The sequence below is a fragment of the Martes martes genome (genome assembly GCF_963455335.1).
Source record: "Martes martes genome assembly, chromosome: 10".
NCBI classification, from domain to species: Eukaryota; Metazoa; Chordata; class Mammalia; order Carnivora; family Mustelidae; genus Martes; species Martes martes.
In genome coordinates, this window is record NC_137898.1 from 50,467,834 (window position 1) to 50,490,898 (window position 23,065).

At 38.9% G+C, this 23,065-nt stretch overlaps 1 protein-coding gene and 1 pseudogene across 3 annotated transcripts in view; one reads left to right on the forward strand and one right to left on the reverse strand.

Annotated features, from left to right (window-relative positions):
* The window catches only part of SBF2 (SET binding factor 2), a 463,869-nt gene that overhangs the window by 15,523 nt on the left and 425,281 nt on the right, over nt 1-23,065 (forward strand). The window lies entirely within an intron of this gene.
* On the reverse strand, nt 2,940-3,199 carry LOC308351885 (protein S100-A6-like; annotated as a pseudogene). The gene has a single exon. The product of its transcript is annotated as a protein S100-A6-like (transcript).

Consider the following 23,065-nt stretch of genomic DNA (forward strand, 5'->3'; position numbering starts at 1 on the left):
ATCTGTTTTCGTAGACCAATCACTTTTCATTGGATTTTTTTTCTTGTCCTTCTGCATTTTATCTCTGGAGTTGAAATAGTTGATACTTTGGAAAACAAAATTTGAAAACCTGTTACATAGAATGTTTAAAATTATATCTTTGGAAAAACTGGGGAAAAGTGATTGCTTTCATAGGAAGCAGGTTAATTGCCTTTGATTTTAGACTCATGGTCAGGTCTCCTTTGTAATCTGTCCATCTTTTTTACTCATCTGGACTTTTCCTACTTGGAGACCTATTTCTGACTGAGAAACAGAGTCAGTTTCTGATTGATCTTTTTCTGTTTGGCTCTTGAATTCTTTTGTCCAGATGATTAGAAACTCTCCTCATCTATTTTTCTACTCAGGTTTTAACTCATACTGTCATGGTTCTAATACTCAGCACTTTCATGCTTTTACTCACTTCTCTGTTGCTAAATTGTTTTATATTTGATTTACTGCAGTAATACATACTTATTATAAATATTTTAAACATTATAGAAGGGTGCCAATCTTGACTGTAGTACCTATTCCTTCAGACTTGTCACAGTTAATTTCATTCTAGGTATTTGTATAGAAATTTTCTAGTTCTAGAGGGAATTATGCTGAGCGAAATAAGTTAATCAGAGAACGACAATTATCATATGACCTCCCTGATACAAGGAATTTGAGAGACAGGTTTGGGGGGTAGGGAAGGAAAAAGTGAAACAAGGTGGGATCGGGAGGAGACAAACCATAAGAGATTCTTAATCTCACAGAACAGAGGGTTGCTGGGGGGAGAGGGGTATGGAGAGGGTGGTTGGGTTGTGGACATTGGGGAGGGTATGTGATATGGTGAGTGCTGTGAAATGTGTAAGCCTGATGATTCACAGACCTGTACCCCTGTGGCTTATAATATATGTTAATAAAAATAATTTTTAAAAAAAGTAAAAAATTAAACATAGAATTACCATATGAAAAAAATTTTCTAGTTCTTTTTTATTTACTATTTTCTTGCTGAAGTACAATTAACCAACAGTGTCATATCAGTTTTAGGTGTACAATATAATGATTCAGCAATTCTGTACATTAGTGCTTATCATGGTAAATGTACTCTTAATCATCCTGGTCAGCAGTCTTTGCCCCTTCCAAGTGGCAACCACCGCTTTGTTCTTTTCATTTAGAAGTCTCTTTGTCTCTTTTTTTCTTTTTTCATTTGTTTCTTAAATTCTACATATGAGTGAAATCATATTTGTCTTTCTCTGACTGACTTACTTCACTTACTTTACCTTTATACCCTCTATGTCCATCCATGTTGTTGCAAATGGCAGGATCTCATTCCTTTTTTATGGCTGAGTAATATTCCATTTTATTTGTATATATATTTCTTGTAATACAATAAACTCCAGTCCTCTAAGGTTGGCAATGGAAGGAAAGCCACCACATGGTTGTTTCTTTCTTTCTTTCTTTCTTTCTTTTTTTTTTTTTTTAAGATTTTATATATTTATTTGACAGAGACCACAAGGAGGCAGAGAGGCAGGCAGAGAGAGAGGGGGGAAGCAGGTCCCCTGCTGAGCAGAGAGCCCGATGTGGGGCTCGATCCCAGGACCCTGAGATCATGACCTGAGCCGAAGGCAGAGGCTTTAACCCACTGAGCCACCCAGGCGCCCCCACATGGTTGTTTCTTTAGTGTTCTTGTGGAATATCACTTTTTTCTTAACATTATGGACCTCTCCATCTAGTCATTTTTATTTGCTCAGCCAGATACCTCTGAAATGAGGGTTTCCTAAAGGCTGAAAACAAAACAGGAATAATGGAGTCAGAGAGTAACTTTCAAGTCGGTCTTCTGGTCTGCAAGGTATAGTTTAATTGTTTGGTCTGTGGTCTCCAAAAGAGATACTGTCCTAGCTGGTTTCTGGCCTGCCATCAGGTAATAGAGGTTGTTTTTTCTTTTAATATGTTTCCTTAAGTCTAGGCCTTAGATGGGGGTCAAACAGTCCATTCCTGTCAGATCTGTTTAAGGTATACTTTCCTGGTTCTAGTTTCCTGTCCAAGGATCTATCTCTTCTGGATGATTATGTCAGGACTGTGTTTTAGGAGACATTTCATTCTTTAACCACAGGCCTTAAACTACAGCACCAACTGGTCTGCTCTGTTAGAATTCAGCATAGGAAAAGAATAATATAGCATATACAGAACTGTGGGAAGAAGGCATCTTTGTATTTGTACCTGTTTTCCACCCATGTTCTCAGCATTGACAAAACTTTGATGTTACCTAGAAACACGGTCATAACATTCACCCACAACTCAAAGTGCAGCTAAACAAGCGTCACATTTTCTGTTACTTTTAAAAGAAAAATAAGTTCTGTAGAACTGTGTGTTCATATTTGTTTTTAGTTAATGCTTTGTAATCTTTCCTGTTTGATTTTAATCTGAACAAATAATGATACCATTTTTTTTTAAAGATTTTATTTATTTATTTGACAGAGAGAGATCACAAGTAGGCAGAGAGGCAGGCAGAGAGAGAGGGGGAAGCAGGCTCCCTGCTGAGCAGAGAGCCCGATGCGGGGCTCGATCCCAGGACCCTGAGATCATGACCTGAGCCGAAAGCAGAGGCTTTAACTGAGCCACCCAGGCGCCCCAATGATACAATTTTTATTACTCAGTAAGCATGAATGTTTGTTGAAGCAGTTTTTAAAAAACAGTAGTGCAAATCCCCAAACATCTAAATCCTGGACTGGTTTAATTTGTGGGAGGCGAGAATTCTACCACTGAACCACCAGTGCCTCACTGGACTGGTTTAATTTGTACAGTTAAACTGAAATAATGTTTTCTAAAAGCTCTCCTATCACTTTCTTTTCTTAATAAAAAATTTTTTTTGTACAGTTACCCACCATTGGATTTGACTTAGGCCTGACAGAGAGTATCTCTGCCTTCCTGATTTTTCAGCCGTTGAGGTTATCATTGTAGATTAACAGAATGGCTCCCAGGAAGGTGACATATTCTTGGAAGTTTACCAGTTGGTCCTTGTTCTGGTCCAGGTCCTCCATCACCTTTGCAGTGTCTGCATTCTGCAGCTTCGGGCCAGTGGTAAGCTCTTTCTGGATCAGCTCCTTTGGCTCCTTCTTGGTCAGGGTGTTCTTGTCCCTTCACTGCCTGAGTACTTGTGGAAGATGGCCACAAGGAGGTCAATGGCTTGATCCATGAACAAGCCGTGGCTGGGTGCTGGGTTCAACAGGCAGCTAGGAGAACACTGGGGTAGTGTCAAGGGACCTCCTATCCCTTTCTTTTTACTCTCTTGTGTTTCATCTCTCTCTCTCAAATAAATAAATAAAATCCCTATTTATTTATTTATTCTTTTTTTTTTTTTAAGATTTTATTTATTTATTTGACAGAGAGAGAGATCACAGGTAGGCAGAGAGGCAGACAGAGAGAGAGGAGGAAGCAGGCTCCCTGATGAGCAGAGAGCCCGATGCGGGACTCAATCCCAGGACCCTGAGATCATGACCTGAGCCGAAGGCAGAGGCTTAACCCTCTGAGCCACCCAGGCGCCCCTATTTATTTATTCTTAAAAAGATTTTATTTATTTATTTGACAGAGAGAGACACAGCAAGAGAGGGAACACAAGCAGGGAGAGTGGGAGAGGGAGAAGCAGGCTTCCTGCGGAGCAGGGAGCCTGATATGGGGCTTGATCCCAGGACCCCGGGATTGTAACCTGAGCTGAAAGCATATGTGTAACAACTGAGCCATCCAGGTGCCCCTGAATAAAATCTTAAAAAAACAAAAAACAAGAAACCAAAGTTGTAATCATCAACACAATATAGTACTGGCACAAACACAGACACATAGATCAAGGGACAGAACAGAGAACCCAGAAATAGACCCTGAACCCTATGGTCAGGAAATCTTCAACAAAGCAGGAAAGAATATCCAATGGAAAAAAGACAGTCTCTTCAACAATGGTGTTGGGAAACTTGGACGGCCACATGCAGAAGAATGTAAGTGGACTATTTCCTTACATCATACACAAAAATGGACTAAAAATGGATGAAAGACCTAAATGGGAGAGAGGAATCCATCAAAATCCTAGAGAACTCAGGCAACAACCTCTTTGACCTTGGCTACAGCAACTTCTTGCTAGACACATCTCCAAAGGCAAGGGGAACAAAGGCAAAAATGAACTATTGGAACTTCATCAAGATGAAAAGTTTTTGCACAGCAAAGGAAGCAACAGTCAACAAAACCAAAAGACAACCGACAGGATGGGAGAAGAAATTTGCAAACGACATATTAGGTAAAAGGTTAGTAGTATCTAAAATCTATAAAAAACTTACCAAATTCAACACCCAAAGAACAAATAATTCAATCAATCAATGACAGAAGACATGTATAGGCACTTCTCCAAAGAAAACATACAGATGGACAATAGACATATGAGAAAATTGTGGATGCATCAGAATTTTGATGCACCAGTTTTGGTTTTCTTTTTCAACATTCCTTTGACTATTCAAAGCCTTTTCTGGATCCATACCAATTTTAGGATTATTTGTTCCATCTGTGAAAAAAGTTGATGGCATTTTGATAGGGATTGCATTGAATGTGTAGATGGCTATAGGGAGCATAGACATTTTAACAGTATTTGTTCTTCTAATCCATGAACATGGAACGTTTTTCCATTTCTTTGTGTCTTCCTCAAATTTTTTCATGAGTGTTCTGTAGTTTTCTGAGTACAGATCCTTTGCCTGTTTGGTTAGGTTTATTCCTAGGTATCTTATGGCTTTGGAGAAACGGGACAGATGAAATAGGGGAAGGGAGGGGAAAATAAAATAAAATGAAATCAGAGAGGGAGACAAATTATAATAGACTCTTAAGTATATTAAATAAACTGAGGGCTGCTGAAGGGGAAGTGAGGGTGGTGGGGTAAATGAGTGATTGACATTTAGGAGGGCACTTGATGTAATGAGCACTGGGTGGTATATGCAACTGATAAATCATTAAACTGTCTCTGAAACTAGTAATACACCATGTTATTTTTATAATTTTTTAAAAGATTTTATTTATTTATTTGACAGAGGGAGAAAAAGCACAAGTAGGCAGAGAGGCAGGCAGTGGGGGGAAGCAGGCTCCCCACTGAGCAGGGAGCCCGATGGGGGACTCGATCCCAGGACCCAGGACCCTGGGATCGAGACCTGAGCTGAAGGCAGTCACTTAACCAACTGAGCCACCCAAGGTGCCCCATGTTAATTGACTTTAAATAAAATAAAAAATAATAAAAATTGCAACACAATAATAGTGCAAGTTTTAATTTCTAGAAGTGGAATTCCTGGATCAAAGGATATGTTTATTTATATGGACATATGCTAATTTTTTCTCCAACATCCTCTTCTTTGGGAAGCATGTCTTCTCTTTCTTTTAGTCCCAGGGAAAATGCTAGTCCTAGTTACTCCCACCCCCTATTTTAAACTGGGCTAGTAAGAGCCATCTCTGGATCTTTTCTTTTGGAAGGAACAAGACATTCTCTTTCTACAACGGTGACTAAGGTAGGAGATTGTGACTTAGTTGGGGCTACCGGTGTGTATTTTCCCTACTGTGTTTAGAGAGCTTGGCTGAATATTGAATAGAGTCAAAGATAGCCAAAACATGAGAGAGAGAGACAGAGCTTGGAAACATCACTCAAATTTCTGGTTCCAGCCATTCTTGAAAGCCAAAAGAACATTAAAAAAAAAAAAATAGTTTTGAGGTGTATTGCTCAGTTCTCTTCCAGAAAGACTGTGTTAATTCATACTCCCATTTTCTTCAGAGGGATTTTAATTAGAAAAAAATCACTTAATAAGATTTATGGCTTAAGCAGCAACAGAGTAAACTGAATAGCTTCATGTGGGTGAAAATGCTAAGGAACTGGAGCGGGGATATCAGATATTATACCTAACTCAAATTATGTCTCTGAAAGTTAGAGATTGCTACTTGTCTTTGGCCTTTATATGTCCTAAACATATTTAAAACCAGTAATTTGAGTTCTGAAAATTATAAGCTCTTCCCTTTTGTATTTGTCTGATTTATCTAGACTGAGAGTTCCTTGAGGGCATGGCCCCATATTCTTTGAATAGACAAATCTTTGAAACTGGAGAAAAAGTCCTTTCAGCAGAGATACTTATATTGTTTTATTTTTTCTTTTTAAAGATTTTTTTTAAATAGGTGTACTTTTTTTTCCAAAAGATTTTATTTGATAGAAGACACAGCAAGAGAGAGAACACAAGCCAGGGGGAGTGGGAGAGGGAGAAGCAGGCCTCCTGCTGAGCAGGGAGCCCGATGCAGGGCTCCATCCCCGGATCTTGAGATCATGACCTGAACCGAAGTCAGAGGCTTAACCCACTGAGCCACTTAGGCGCCCCAGATACTTACATTGTTTTAGCAGACTACTTTATCTAATCAGAGGTGAATAATTATTTAGTTGGCATTTATCAAGTAGATAGATTTATAGAACTTTCTTTTTAGTGATTTCCCTAATAGACTGAGTTAGGAGTAAGAATTTGTACCTTCCCATTTTCCATTGATGAGACCATCCTGTAGATTACTTCTTTTCCCTTGATCCATTGTTTGTAGATCTTTGTATATTTTATTAATTTACAAGGTCAGCACTATGATTTGATAAAACAATTAATGTGTTTGGGAACTTGACATCTCAATTTATTTTCTCCTTTAAGCCAATATGCTATCAATTCACTTTATTTAAAATATAGGCTTAAAAACTTGAAATTGAAGATTTTTGTTTAAAGAAAATAGTTTTTTTTTTTTTTTTTTAAGGAAAGAACTAGTTTTGGGGTGCCTGGGTGGCTCAGTGGGTTAAGCCTTTGCCTTCAGCTCAGGTTATGATCTCAGGGTCCTGGGATTGAGCCCTGCATGTGGCTCTCTGCTCAGCCTGGAGCCTGCTCTCCACCCCCCCCACCCCCCACCCCCGCCGCCCCTGCCTGCCTCTCTGCCTACTTGTGATCTCTCTCTGTCAAATAAATAAATAAAATCTTTAAAAAAGAAGAAAATAGCTAGTTTTGAGGCAAGTTTTTGGGTTTTTTTTTTAAGATTTTATTTATTTATTCGACAGACAGAGATTACAAGTAGGCAGAGAGGCAGGGAGAGAGAGAGGAGGAAGCAGGCTCTTTGCTCTCTGCTCAGCAGAGAGCCCAATGCAGGGCTCGATCCCAGGACCCTGGGATCATGACTTGAGCCAAAGGCAGAGGCTTTAACCCACTGAGCCACCCAGGCACCCCGAGGCAAGTTTTTAAGTGAAAAAAATCTGTTTATACTTAGTGACATCTGCTTGTAGGTAAAAATACGTGCTTCGTTTTTTCCAGCTTAAGCTAAGTCTAGCTACGTTTAGAGAAAGAAATCAAGTGTCAGAACAAGTTTGGAAAATAATAGTATGAAAATTAATTTGCAATGGAAAGTAGCAGTTGGGACTGGAGTGAATTTTACAAATGCTTTATATAATTGTCCCACGCGGTTGTATGGAATTTGAAAAGAATGCTACTTGTTTTTCTTTTGAGACAGATGTTTTACCAAATAATTGTAGCCTGCATAAATCAGGATCCACACAGGATTAGATTAACAAAACTCATTTTTTAAAAAAAGAGTTTATTTATTTATTTGACAGACAGAGATCACAAGTAGGCAGAGAGGCAGGGAGAGAGAGAGGAGGAAGCAGGCTCTCTGCTGAGCAGAGAGCCCAATGCGGGGCTCAATCCCATGGTATCACAACTTGAGCCGAAGGCAGAGGCTTTAACCCACTGAGCCACCCAGGCGCACCTCATTTTTTTTTTTTAATATTTTTTATTTATTTGACAGACAGAGATAACAAGTAGGCAGAGAGGCAGGCAGAGAGAGAGGGGGAAGCAGGCTCCCTGCTGAGCAGAGAGCCCGATGTGGGACCCATCCCAGGACCCTGAGACCATGACCTGAGCCGAAGGCAGAGGCTTAACCCACTGAGCCACCCAGGTGCCCCTCATTTTTTTTTTTTTTTTAAGATTTTATTTATTTATTTGAGGAAGAGAGTGAGAGAGAGCATGAGAGAGGAGAAGGTCAGAGGGAGAAGCAGACTCCCCATGGAGCTGGGAGCCTGATGTGGAACTCGATCCCTGGACTCTGGGATCATAATCTGAGACGAAGGCAGTTGCTTAACCACCTGAGCCACCCAGGTGCCCCAAAACTCATTTTTTTTAAAGGAGGAACAAATTGAGAGGGAACAACAATAAAGATTGGTTTAGATTGGTGAAAAACTGAAGGCTTTTAAAAATGCAAGTTAACTGTATTACTCTTCTGTGTCCCCCAAATTTTCTTTCACTGCTATTGTTCAGATTGTGTGTTTGAGAAATATGGTTGTAGAAGCGTGAAGAATATTTGAAAACACTGTAGCATTTTTTTTTTTTTAAAATTTTTTTTTTTTTTTTTTTTTAATTTATTTATTTGTTAGAGAGAGAGAGCAAGCACAGGCAGACAGAGTGGTAGGCAGAGGCAGAGGGAGAAGCAGGCTCCCCGCCGAGCAAGGAGCCCGATGTGGGACTCGATCCCAGGACGCTGGGATCATGACCTGAGCCGAAGGCAGCCGCTCAACCAACTGAGCCACCCAGGCGTCCCAACACTGTAGCATTTGATAAAGTTACCACAATATGTTTCAGGAGATTATATGATAACATTCTCTGGCCTTTTTAAATTGAACGATGGGATAGATAGTTTCCATTAATATGGCTGTCATTTATCAAATACCATATGCCAAACTTTATTTATCATTAATTTCTCTCAACAAATACATAAGATAGGTGAAGTTGCTGAGACTTGGAGACCTTAAGTAATTTGCTCAGGGTTATATAGCTGGGGCTGGTGGCATCAGGTTCTGAATCCTGGTTTGTTTGGTTGTTTGTTTTTAAAGTCCACGGCTCATGTTCTTACACTGTGTGCAGTCCCCTATTGAAGTTGGGGAATTCTCAGGTAAATATACTGTTTAGTTATTTGTTTATTTGAGAAATGTTTATTGGCTCTTATGGGCCAGGCATCATGCTACAGCAAAAAACAAGCCAGATACTGAAAGTTTTCTTTTATAGGTTCTTCCTTTTCTTTCTTTCTTTCTTTCTTTCTCTTTCTTTCTTTCTTTCTTTCTTTTTTTTTCTTCAAGAATTATGAGAAAGAGCACATAGGGAGGGGGAGAGGGAGAAGCACACTCTCCACTGAGCACGTAGCCCAATGCAAGACTTGATTGCAGGACTCTGGGATCATGACCTGAGCCAAAGACAGACACTTAACTCACTGAGCCACTCAGGCACCCTCTTTTACAGGTTCTATTTTTTTTTTTTTTTAAAGATTTTTATTTATTTGACAGGGAGAGACACAGCGAGAGAGGGAATACAAGCAGGGGGAGTGGGAGAGAGAAAAGCAGGCTTCCCGCCAAGCGAGCAGAGAGCCTGATATGGGGCTCGATCCCAGGACGCTGGGATCATGACCCGAGCCGAAGGCAGAGGCTTAACCCACTGATCCACCCAGGTGCCCCTACAGGTTCTATTAATAGGAGTAGAGCATCTAGAAAAAAATCAGACCCTTCACCTTCAGAGAAAGATTAGCAGACTTTCATAAGTGAATTGTCAAATGGCTTCCTTTAAGACAGTCAAATGTCTATTGAGTGATTGGTTGGGGTGGGGTGTAGATGTTGGCCTTGTTCTTGACGAATTTGTAATTTTGTTATGCTTGATCAGTCTCACTAGCAGAGAAATGGAAAAATCACTTAAAAGACTCACATCTGTGACATCTGGGTGGCTTAGTTGGTTAAGCATCTGCTTTTGGCTCAGCTCATGATCCAAAGGTCCTGGGATCGATTGACCCCTACGTTGGGTTCCCTACTCATCCGGGGAGTGTTTCTCCCTCTGCTCCTCCCCCTGCACCTTCTCTCTGGCTCTCTCTCTCTCAAATAAATAAATAAATAAAATCTAAAAAAAAAAGAGGCTCACATCCTTATCAGTATGAAACCTACTAAATTTGTAATCATTAGGCTTTTTGGACAGCCTTCAGACATCAAGAGGATACTAGCAAGGGCATGTAGGTGGGGACTAGGAGGTGGAACTACCTACAGAAAAAAAATATCCACCTAAGTCTTAGAGGAATTGGAAATTCAGCATTGTCGAGTAAATATCCTTTGCTCTTCCAAACCTTTTCACCTTGGTCATTCACTCAAATCAGAAACTTGCCATATTTTTCCTTTTTTTCCTTCATTTTCACTTAAAAGTGTTTTATTTTTCTTAAGTTTTTCTCACATTCCTCTTTTTCTTTCTGTTTCTACAGTCACTGCCATAGTTCAGGGCTTTTCCATTGCTATAAAGAGCACTCTGTTTTGATAGAGGTTTGACTGCCTTCAGTAGAGATCTAACATAAATGTCCTCAACAATATAGAAATTTGGGACTCCTGGGTGGCTCAGTAGTTAAGCGTCCGTCTTCAGCTCAGGTCATGATCCCAGGGTCCTGGGATCAAGCCTGCATTGGGCTCTTTGCAGGCAGGAAGCCTGCTTCTCCTTCTCCCACTCCCCCTGCTTGTGTTCCTGCTCTCGCTCTCTCTCTCTGTCAAATAAATAAATAAAATATTAAAATAAAATAAAAAAACCCCAATATGGAAATTTATTCCTCTTTCACGTAAAGTCCTGGGTCTAGACTGTTTTGGGTTTGTATAGGCTGCTTCCAGCTTTATATTTAACATCTTAACCCTGTCACTTCTGTGTGCTGAGTAAGAGGATGCACGAAGTGGAGAAGAGAGATGACTCCTTCCCTTTAGGCTCACATCACCTCCTTTGGTTGAAAGTTAGCTGAAGCGATACTGAGAAATGTGATCTGTATCCCTACTTAAAACTGGGGCTTCTGTCAACCACCACCACCACCACCATTATCATTGTAGCTATTAGGAGGCAGCTAGTGATCTGCTATAGGAACGTACTTATTTCTCTTTTTTGGTTAAATTCTTCTCTGGCTAGTTTCATACTGCTACCAGAGTAAAAAAAAAATTTTTTTGGGGGGGGAATGCAAAAAGGTGCTTTTATTATAGCACGGGACACAGGACCCATGGGCAAAAATTGCCAAACTGTGATCACGAGGAAAGATTGATTATATACTTTTAAGTTGTTTATAGGGGTAGGGTAGAGATAAAGGGAGTTTCTAAAGGGATTTTCATATGTTAAAGGAGACTTACAATCCTGGAGATAAAACGAGAGTAATTTTTTTCTTCAGTAAAATGGTCATGTCACTGTGTTTAATCTTTTAGTAGTTTGGCTTCAAATTCATACCTAGAATGCCTTATGGTATTTGAAGTGTCATTGGCAGAGGACATCTGAAATCTGCTTTACCTGTTTACTGCAGTCATGGTGTCCTGCATGACAGGGCTATACTCTCTACCAATGATTGGTGTCTCCTGGTCCTCTAAGGCCTCAGTGCTCTCTCCTTGACTGAGACATCCCTAGTTACTGCTATCCCAGGCCTACAGAAGATAAATTGATTTGTACAGTCACACTTCAGTAGGTGGTTAAGAAATTCAAACTCAGGGGATGTCTGGGTGGCTCAGTCAGTTAAGCTGCTGCCTTCAGCTCAGGTCATGATCCCAGGGTCCTGGGATCGAGTCCCACATCGGACTCCTTGCTCGGGGGGAGCCTGTTTCTCTCTCTGCCTCTGCCTGCCACTCTGCCTGCTTGTACGTGCGCGCGCGCGCTCTCTCTCTCTCTCTGATAAATAAATAAGTAAATAAAATCTAATCTTAAAAAAAAAAAAGAAATTCAAACTCAGGTTGTCTGACTCAAGAATTTATGCTCAGGTGTGACCAACCAGTTATATTACCTCATGCATATCCTCACTGAAAAAATACAAAACAGAAGAGGACATAATTTGAGAAATTAGAGATGAAATAATAGTAACAGTAATAGTAATGGTGTCTCTGCTTCCTAAGATTGTTGAAGATTAAATGAACTCATAAGTAGGGTTTTCTACCTAGCAGAAAAAGTACTTTAAAGTGGCGTTTGTTATTTTTACATTGATGTGTTTAACCTAGATGTATATAATATTTAGGCATATTTCACAAAATTTCAGCTGGATATGGTTTTTATTGAGTTTCCTTGATCTTCTCATATTAATTGTCCAGGGTTATAGGTAGTTTAACATATTTAAAAAACAGATACTTGGGGTGCCTGTGTGGCTCAGTCGTTAAGTGTCTGCCTTGGGCTCAGGTCATGATCCCAGGGTCCTGGGAAGGAGCCCTGCATCGGCTCCCTGCTCAGCCAGAAGCCTACTTCTCCCTCTCCCCCTCCCCCTGCTTGTGTTCTCTCTCTTGCTGTGTCTCTTTCTGTCAAATAAATAAATAAAATCTTAAAAAAAAAAAAAGGTGCTTTTTGTGCTGATTATTTTGCTGACTTTTGTACTTGACTATAATTCTCTTCTAGAAAGGAACTGTATCCTACTCATTTTTCTATTCCTTCCTTCCTTTCTTTCTTTTTAAAAATTCCTGGTCCCTAGTAAAATACCTGGCACATAAAAAAACCCCTACTAAATATTTGTGAAGTGCATTTTGAATGAACAATTTACTTACGTCAGATGGTAGCCAGGATGCCATCCTTTTCCTCCCCCCCACCCCAGACAGGCACTTTCCCTAAAATGAGAACTTCTAGTATAAAGATCAGATCTTTAACCACTAAATCATTTATTCTTGGGGCGCTTGGATGGCTCAGTGGGTCAAGCCTCTGCCTTCAGCTCGGGTCCTGGGATGGAGCTCCATATCAGGCTCTCTGCTCAGCGGGGAGCCTGCTTTCCCCTCTCTCTGCCTGCCTCTCTGCCTACTTGTGATCTCTCTCTCTGTCAAATAAATAAATAAAATCTTTAAAAGAAAATAAAAAAAATCATTTATTCTCATTTTTTTCCCCTGGTAAGCTAAGTTTAGTTTTCCTGAAGTCCTTTGATTATTAGGGTTAGAGATGAGGGAGACTGAGTCACTATATAAATTATTGATGGGAGTAGGGGGGAAGATCATGGCTGCTGGCTATTCCTTTCTCATTATAAGTACCCTGGAGCCATGAAGAGGGGAGTATGGCTGTAGAACCGTCTTTGAATTTAACTATGTTAAGTGTTAAAATCTCCAAGCTGTCTGCTATTTCCAAGTGTCCCATAGTAGACTTTACCTAAGATGGAAGCACAGTCATATAAACATCTTGAATTATCTTATAGTGTTATTTTTTAATATTAACTTTATAAATCATGAATTTTTGGGTAGTTATCAGGTTGTTGTTTAAGACTTATTTGGGTAATTTTTCTCAAGTAGTGGTTGAGTTATATTATTTTTGAATGTTAAATATTTCCTTGGTTTTTAGGGATAATAGATGTTCAAGTATTCCCTTACTTTTACTGTTAGGATTTTTGAATATGTTGGATGTGTTCCAGAGATTTTAATTTCAGCCAGGATAAATTTTCTATTTGATATGTCATATTCTTCTTCTTCTTCTTTTTTTTTTTTTAAAGATTTTATTTATGTATTTGACAGAGAGAAAGAGATCACAAGTAGGCAGAGAGACAGGCAGAAAGAGAGAGAGGAGGAAGCAGGCTCCCCGCTGAGCAGAGAGGCCCATGTGGGGCTCGATCCCAGGACCCTGGGATCATAACCTGAACCGAAGGCAGAGGCTTTAACCCACTGAGCCACCCAGGCGCCCCCATATTCTTCTTTTTAATATTGTCAATATAGTTTAACAAAATGAAAGCTAAAAATGATACATCAATAGGTGCAAAAAAAAAAAAAAGCATTTGACAAAACTCAACATCCATTTATGATAAAAACTCTCAACAGAATGGGTATAGAGAAATTGTACTTCAGTATACCAAAGGCCATATATGACAAACCCAGAGCTAACATGCTCAATGGTGAAACCTTGGGGCGTCTGTCTGGCTCAGCTGGTAGAGCATGTGACTCTTGATCTTGGGGTTGGGAGTTAAAGCCCCATGTTGGGAGTAGAGCTTACATTAGAAAACAAAACAAAGCTGAAAGCTTTTCCTCTAAGATCAGGAACAAGACAAGGATGCCACTTTTATTCAGCATAGTATTGGAAGCCCTCGCCATAGCAATAAGGCAAGCAAAAGAAATAAAAGGCATTGAAATGAGAAAGTAAGGGGTAAAACTTTCATTATTTGTAGATGACATGATACTGTTCATAGAAAATCCTAAAGTCTCTGTCAGAAATCTGTTAGAACTAATAAATGAATTTAGTAAAGTTGCAGGATACGAAATCAATATACAGAAGTTTATTGCATTTCTATACACTAATGAACTATCAGAAAGAAAAAAATAAGAAAGCAGTCCCATTTACAATTGCATCAAAAAGAATAAAATACCTAGGAATAAATTTAACCAAAGAGGTAAAACACCTGTACACTGTAAGCTGTAATACATTCATGAAAGAAAATGAAGACACAGATAAATGGAAAGATATTTTGTACTCAGAGTTAATATTGTTAAAACTGTCCATACTACCTAAAACCATCTATAGATTCAGTACAATTTTTTGAAAAGATTTTATTTATTGGACAGAGAGAGAGAGAGAGCGAGTGAGCACATAAGCAGGGGGAGCAGCAGGCAGAGGGAGAGGGAGAAGCAGGCCCCCATCAGAGTGGGGAGGATTGATCCCAGGACCCCAGGATCATGACCTGAGTCAAAGATAGAGACTTAATTGACTGAGCCACCCAAGGGCCCCTCAATGCACTTTTTATCAATATTTCAGTGGCATTTTTCACAGAACTAGAACAAATAATTTTAAAATTTGTACAGAACCATAAAAGATGCCAAATAGCCAACACAGCCTTGAGAAAGAACAAAACCAGATATATCACATTCCTTGATTTCAAACTCTGCTACAGAGCTATAGTAATCAAACAGTATGGTATTGGCATTGTAAATAGACACACAGATCATTGGAACAGAACTGAGAGCCCAGAAATGAAACTCACACATATATGAATAATTGATTTATGACAAGGGAACCAAGAACACACACTCCCTCTGCCTGTTTTTCCTCTCTTGCTGTGTCTCTCTCTGTCAAGTAAATAAATAAAATCTTAAAAAAAAAAAAAAAACGTGCTTGAGAGGATATGGAAAAAAGGGAAGCTTTGTACACTGTTGGTGGGAAACGGTATGGAAATTCCTCAGAAAATTAAGAACAGTCTACCATATAATTCACCTATTACACTTCTGGCTATTTGAGGAATACGAAAACACTAATTCAGAAAGATAAATGCACCCCTGTGTTCATTGCAGTCTTATCTGCAATAGCCAAGATGTGGAAACAACCTAAGTATCTATCAGTGGATGAATGTATAAAGAAAATGTGGTGTACATAGAATGGAATATTATTCAGCCATAAAAAAGGAAATATTGCCATTGTGACAACATGGATGGACCTAAATGAAATAAGTTAGATAAAGACAAACATAATATGATTTCATTAGTATGTAGAATCTTAGAAAACAGAATGGACAAACAAAGCAATATAGAACCTCCTAGATACAGAGAACAGACTGATGGTGACTAGAGGGGAAGGAAGTTGGGAGGTGAGCAAAATAGATGAAGAAGTCAGTTTTATGGTGGTGGTTGGTAATTAGATTTTTGGTGGTGATCACTTTGTAGTATATATAGATGTAAAACTGTAGTAAAGTTAGGGTGCCTGGATGGCTTACTTGGTTAGGCATCCAACTCTTGATTTCGGCAGGGGTTGTAAACTCAGGGTGTTGAGATTGAGCCCTGTGTTGGATGTGGAGCTTGCTTGGGATTCCTACTCTCTCTGTCTGCTTCTACCCACCCTGCCCCTCCCTCTCTCTGTCTGCCTGCCTGCCTGCCTGCCTTCCTCAGAGTGAAAGAGCGCAAGCAAGGGGAGAGGCAGGCAGAGGGAGAAGCAGGCTCCCAACTGAGCAAGGAGCTGGATGTGGGACTTGATCCCAGGACTCCAGGATCATGGCTCAAGCTGAAGGTAGATGCTTAACCAACCGAGCCACCTAGGCATCCCTCCCCTCCTTCTCTTAAAAAAAAAAAAATTGTGTGTGTGTTATTTTGTATACCTGAAACTTATATAGTGCTATATACTAGTGTTACTTCAATTAAAACAAAACAACTTTTATGAGAAAGAACATGCAGTGTTCTTTGGCCTAACTAATTTCTAGAGATAAGCTGATTTTTAAATTGTGTATTTTAGAAAACCTGAATTCTGTAGAAATTAAATGAATGAATAAAATGAACATTATTTGTTATTTATATAGAGCATATAACCTGATAAATACACAGAGGCAGAGATATGTATGCTAAACTTTGCACACATGCCTGCATGTGTGTATATGTACCCTATTAAAGTATGAATCTGTGACATATGTATAAACGAAGTTCATAGTTTACTCCATTAGAAGTTATTGCATTTCTCTTGATAGTAATTGACATTTTAGTAGTTTGAATTAATCATAGTTACCCTTAATGTTTTAAGAGTATAAGAATCAATGGATAAAGAAGACATGATACACACACACACACACACACACTGGAATATTATGCAGCCATCAAAAAATGAAATCTTGCCATTTGCAATGATGTGGATAGAACTAGAGGGTATTATGCTAAGCAAAATAAGTCATTCAGAGAAAGGCAGTTATCATATGATCTCAGTGATATGCAGAATTTAGGAAACAAGGCAGAGGATCATAGGGGAAGAGAGGAAATAATGAAGCAAGATGAAACCAGAGAGGGAGACAAAACTCTTAATCATAGGAAACAGGGTTATTGAGGGTGGGAAGGGGGATGGGGTGGCTGGGTAATGGACATCGGGGAGGGTATATGTGGTGGTGAGTGCTGGGTGTTGTGTAAGACTGATGAATCACAGACCTGTACCCCTGACACAAATAATACATTATATGTTAATTAAAAAAATAAACAAAATATTACTGTTCAGTGTTACCAAGAAAAAGATTCTCTCCCTCTGTCCCTTCCCCCACCTGCCCCCCGAAAAAAAATCTAGAATCATTAAAATTACTATAAAATATGAATGATATATGTGCTTATTTCCTTTTGTCCCTACCTAAATGTTGATTTTTTTAAAAAAAGATTTTATGTATTTATTTGACAGAGATCACAAGTAGGCAGAGAGGCAGGCGTGGGGGGGCGGGGAGCAGGCTCCCCGCTGAGCAGAGAGCCTGCTGTGGGGCTCGATCTCAGGAGTCCGAGATCATGACCTGAGCTGAAGGCAGAGGCTTAACCTGCTGAGCCACCCAGGTGCCCCTAGAGCGAAACATTCTTTTGACCTTTTTTCTTTTGATGTAAAATTTATGTATAATGAGATACACATCTTAAAGTTTACATTTTTAGGAATTTTATACACTGTATAACCCAATTCCTTATCAAGATACAGTATAGTACCATTTTCTTAAAGTTTTCCCTTATGCCTGTTTCCAGTCCATTCTTGCCCCTGTCCTCCTAGGGGCAATCACTATCACTCTTTTTATTTTTTTTCCATCATGGGTTAATTTTGTCCATTCCAGAACTTCATATAAGTGGAATCATATAGCATATACTCTTTTATGTAATTATTTCACTCAGTATGTTTTTGAGATGTATCCAATTTGTTATTCTATAGTAAGTTTCTTCTATTTTTTGCCGTAATATACAGCAGTTTAACCCTTCTGTTGATGGATACTTGGACTATTTCCAGTTCTTGGCTATAATGAATAAAACTGCTATGAATATTCTTGAGTCTTTTGTGAAAATGTATTTTCGTTTCTCTTTGGTAGTAAGTATTTAGCAGTTATATTCTGAGTCATAGGTGGGAATATGCTTAATCTTATAAGAAACTGCCACATCTTTTCCCAAAAGAATTGTAGCATTTTATTTCCCTACCAACACTGTATGAGAATTGCAGTGATTCTGCAATCTCATCAATATTTGTAATTGTCAGTCTTTTTAGTTTTAGCCATTCTGTGATACGTGTTTTTTCTTTTTTTGAAGAGTTTTATTTACTTATTTGTCAGAGGGAGAGCCCAAGGAGGGAGAGCGACTGACAGAGGGAGAAGCAGGCTCTCTGCTGAGTAGGGAGCCTGATGTGGGGCTTGATCCCGTGACCCTGGGATCAGAACCGGAGCTGAAGGCAAGACACTTAACTGACTGAGCCACCCAGGTGTCCCTGTAATATGTGTTCTAATATATCACTGTGGTTTTAATTTCTAGATTTCTCCAGTGATAGGATAACATTGGTTATTCTTGTGCTTATTGGTAAAGTGTTTGTTCAAATCATTTGCCCATGTGAACATTGGACTGTCATTTTGTTATCGACTTGTTACTTTGTATGTGGTGGTACTCTAATATTAGCTTTTTCTTCCCGTACCAGAGTGTGCCTTTAGTGGACACAGATTCAATTACCTGTAAAAGATCATTAGTCTTGGGGCGCCTGGGTGGCTCAGTGGGTTAAAGCCTCTGCCTTCGGCTCAGGTCAAGATCCCAGGGGCCTGGGATCGAGCCCCGCATCGGGCTCTCTGCTCAGCAGGGAGCCTGCTTCCTCCCTTCTCTCTCTGTCTGCCTCTCTGCCTACTTGTGATCTGTCTGTCAAATAAATAAAATCTTAAAAAAAAAGATTTAAAAAAAAAAGATCATTAGTCTTATTAAAATAAAAATAATGTAGACTTTTAATGTTATTAACATATTGTGGGTAGTGAGGGTAATTTATGAAAGAAATTGTGGACTTGCAAAATTTTGATTTGATCATTATTTTTAAAAGATTATTTATTTATTTATTTTTAAAGTGTTTTTAAAAATGTATTTGACAGAGGGAGACACAGCGAGAGAGGGAACACAACCAGGGCGAGTGGGAGAAGGATAAGAAGGCTTCCCGCGGGGCTCACTCCCAGGGCTCTGTGATCACGACCAGAGCCAAAGGCAAATGCTTAAAGACTGAGGCACCCAGGTGCCCCTCGATGTGATTTTTAAAGTGATCTAACTAATTTCTTTGCTATGGAACAGGAGAACCCAAACTATCCAAATCAGAGGAGAATGATACAGATACATCTTAAAATAAGTATGAACTGGGATGCCTAGGTGGCACAGTGAAGTGTCTGCCTTTTGGTTTCTGCTCAGGTTTTGATCTCAGGGTTGTGGGATTGAGCATCACATCGGGCCCCTGTGCTCAGTGCAGAGTCTGCTTGAGATTTTCTCTCTCTTTCAGATGAATAAAGATTTATTTAAATCTTTAAAAAAACCCACAAAACTATGAGTTATTCTTAGGAAGTAAATAACTTTGAATATATGAAGTTTATCTAATATGGTCCAGGCATTATTGGGGTTAAAAACACAGTGAATGGTAATGAGATCACTTGTTTTTGGATTTGAAGTTGCTTGTTATTAAAAGTCCTCAGTAGAAGCTACTATGTATTTGTTCTCTTTGTATTTCTTGTTGTTTTAGTAGGTCTACAAATTGATTCCAGTTATAATAATCTTAGAATAAAAAAAAACTTATTATTTTATAAAAATGAGTTTATTTTGTTGTCCTTTAAAAGTTGTTATGTTTTGGACTCTTAAAATGTTGATGGTTTAGATAAGGTATATCTGGTATTGATATAACATTTTTACCCCATTGTGGAAAAATCATTTCATTAGGATCAAAGATATTTTCTGAGTATTTGATATTATTATTTCTGCAAATTGTATAAAGGGTGAGAGATTCTCTGCAGTTAAGGCATTGTGGCTACAGTGTACTTGTAATTTTTTTATTTTTAAATTTGTTTTAGTTTTTAATTTATTTTTGTACTAGTAATTTTCTAAAAAACAATATTTATCAGATTTTTACATCCAGAAGTAAGAATTTCTTTTCTTCTTTCTCAATGATGGTCTAAAGATAAGATATTTTTTTCCTTTTTTAAAAAAATTTAAGTAATCTCTGCACCCAGTGTGTGGCTTGAACTCACAACCCTGAGATGAGGGGCTGCACCTTCTTCTCACTGAGCCAGCCAGACACCCTTAAGGACAGCATATTTTGAGTGAGAGAAAAAGAAGTACATGCAAATTAATAGTAATAGCTAACATTTATTCAGTGCTTGCTAGATATATAAACACATTACAGACATCTCATTTAATCATAGTTTACTGATGTGGAGATACTCTAATTATTTCCATTTTACAGATGGAAATTAGAGGCTTTAGGTAACTTGTCTAGAGTTTTGCATCTTATAGTGAAGGACCTGGGATTCAATCCCAAGCATTCTTCTTTTTTTTTTTTTTTTTTAAAGATTTTATTTATTTATTTGACAGAGAGAAATCACAAGTAGGCAGAGCAGCAGGCAGAGAGGAGGAAGCAGGTTCCCTGCTGAGTGGAGAGCCTGATGTGGGGCTCGATCCCAGGACTCTGGGATCATGACCTGAGCTGAAGGCAGATGCTTAACAACTGAGCCACCCAGGTATCCCTGTATTCTTTTAACACCTGAGCTGTGTAGCTTCATTTTAGTGAAATGAATTAGATTTTCCTTTTTTGAAATTAAATGAGTTTGGTCCCAAGGAAAAGAGGGACGTTATTATAAGAGGTACAGAAAAGATGGAGAAATCCAAGGATTTGGTTCATAGGAGCTAGCATTAGCTCCCAAATGCAGGTGCATAGCCTGTCTGTTGCTTATCTCTGCAGGTCTTCTCTGTTCAACTCCCCCCCCCCCCCGCCCCGAAGATTTTATTTATTTATTTGACAGAGAGAGAGAGAGAGAGAGCACAAGTAGGCAGAGTGATAGGCAGAGGGAAAGAGAGAAGCAGGCTCTCCACTGAGCAGGGAGCCCTATGTGGAACTCCATCCCAGGAGCCTGGGATCATGACCTGAGCCAAAGGCAGTTGCTTAACCGACTCAGCCACGTAGGTGCCCCCAAGTCCCCTTTTTTTCCTGTTGGCCGATTCCTTTGTTCTTTAGGGTTTCCTGTTTCATTGTGACTTCCACTAGCTGTTCTACTGCCCCTGCATGGCTCTGCTGGCCCCTCTGCTCTCTTCCATTTCTTAGGATAAATCATCTTGCCTTTTCTCACCTTTTTGAGGTAGACCACATAAGTGAATGCTTTGCCCTTTGAGTACTTTTTGAACAGCGGGAAAGCGACTTTATCCAAAACATGGCCATTGGCCCTCAGTGTGGCCATGACATTTTCACCAGAAGTGGGGTATGAGTCTGCAGGTGTCATAAGACTTACTGATTGACTAGTTTAGGTGAGTTATCAAAAAAAAAGTCATGTGAATTTTTTGCCAGACAAATTTTTTCTAAGGTGTGTTCCACAAAATAGTTCTAGGCAATGGCCTGTGAAGAGTAGTAACTTTGGTGAAATATGTATGGAAAATTCTGCCTAATATGTTTACTTCTTAGAGATTCATAGTGTGGTTGTGAGAATCCCTGCAATTTGAAAGTTTGATGAGCTCTTTTTAGAATAACATTTCCCACACTTATTTGGTCACAGAGCTCCTAATATATGATAGATAATATCTCACTGAGCAGTGTTTTGGGAAGTATTGCATTAGAGTAAGATAGGAATTTTCTTTCTTTCTTTTTTTTGGTTAGTGTTACAGAATGCTATTGGTAATTCTATTTAGTGGTCATTGACAGAAGACCAATGATTGTTGAAAATATGGGCTTTGGTCTACATAGATAGGATTTTAATTTCAGCACTACTATTTATCATATGTGATTTTACATAAGAACTTAATCTTGGGACACCTGGGTGATATGTATGTAGGCCAGTGGATTAGTTGGTTAAGTATCTGACTGGCTCAAGTTATGATCTCAGGGTCTTGGGATCACCGCCCCACGTCGGCCTCCACATTTACTGGGGAGTCTGCTTCTCCCTTTCTTTCTGCCCCTCCCCCTGCTCATGCTCTCTCTGTCTCTCAAATAAATAAATATAATCTTAAAAAAAAACTTTATCTTTACAGGTCTCAGTTTGCTAATCTGTGATATTTCCTTTTGGGTACTTAGTCCAGTATCTGACATAGTAAATACTTAGTAAGTTGCAACCTGTAAAAGTACCTATGTTTCTATTAGAAGATGTTTGGGTGTACCAGTTAGGGCAATCATTCTTCTATAATAGGAAATTATCTTATACCTGAATAATTTTATCTAGCATAATTCATGTGTTAGACTTAATATTAGTACAAATATGGAATTAATGTGGGTTCAAAGGAGAATCTCAATTCAGAAAAGGTATCAATGGGTATTATTATTTTGATTATTATCAAAATAATATATATTATGTATTATATGTATAATGTAATATATATTAAAATAAATTAATTTGATTATTATCAAAGAGGCTGTTAACTCTTCTGCACTCAGGAGTAGAAAATACTGGGGTGGCAGAAGGTGGGTGTTGTTACCATTTGAGATCTGCTGTGTAGGAGTGTGTGTGTAGGGGGTGACAGTATGGTGAGAGACCATGCCCTGGAGAGGGTGTCTAGATTTTTAAGTCTGAATTTACCTAAAGAGGTTTTGCTTTATAAATCAAATGTGTATCAATACACATAATGCTCCAAGTGTGAGGGAAAGCTGCAGCCCATTTCCAAGAACAACAAAAAAGGGCTTGCATCAGTTGTTACATTTTGTATCATAAGTCCTTTCTACTTTGCCACAATTAATCAGACCACAGATTGGCATCAGTGATATATATGTAGGCCATTAGCTCATAAATGAGCCTTACCTAAGAACTGTACAGTAGTTCTGTTTTACAGAATGGTGAATTCCCTCAATGTAATCCTTTCCCTTAGGGAATTTGAATATGAACCAGAGAAAACAGCAGACGCTCAGGACAATAGAAACCATGTAGTAGAAAGAGTAGTCCTAGTGGAGAATAAAACATAGCCACTGTATAGTAGAGGCAGAATCAGGAAACATTTATGACAATGTTTAGAGTTCTTACTGGATACCAGTGGTTTCTTTTCTTACTTTCTTTTTCTTTTCTTTTCTTTTTTTAAAGATTTTATTTATTTGAGAGGGAGCAAGCAAAGAAGAGCACAAGCAGGGGGAGTAGCAGAGGGAGTGGGAGA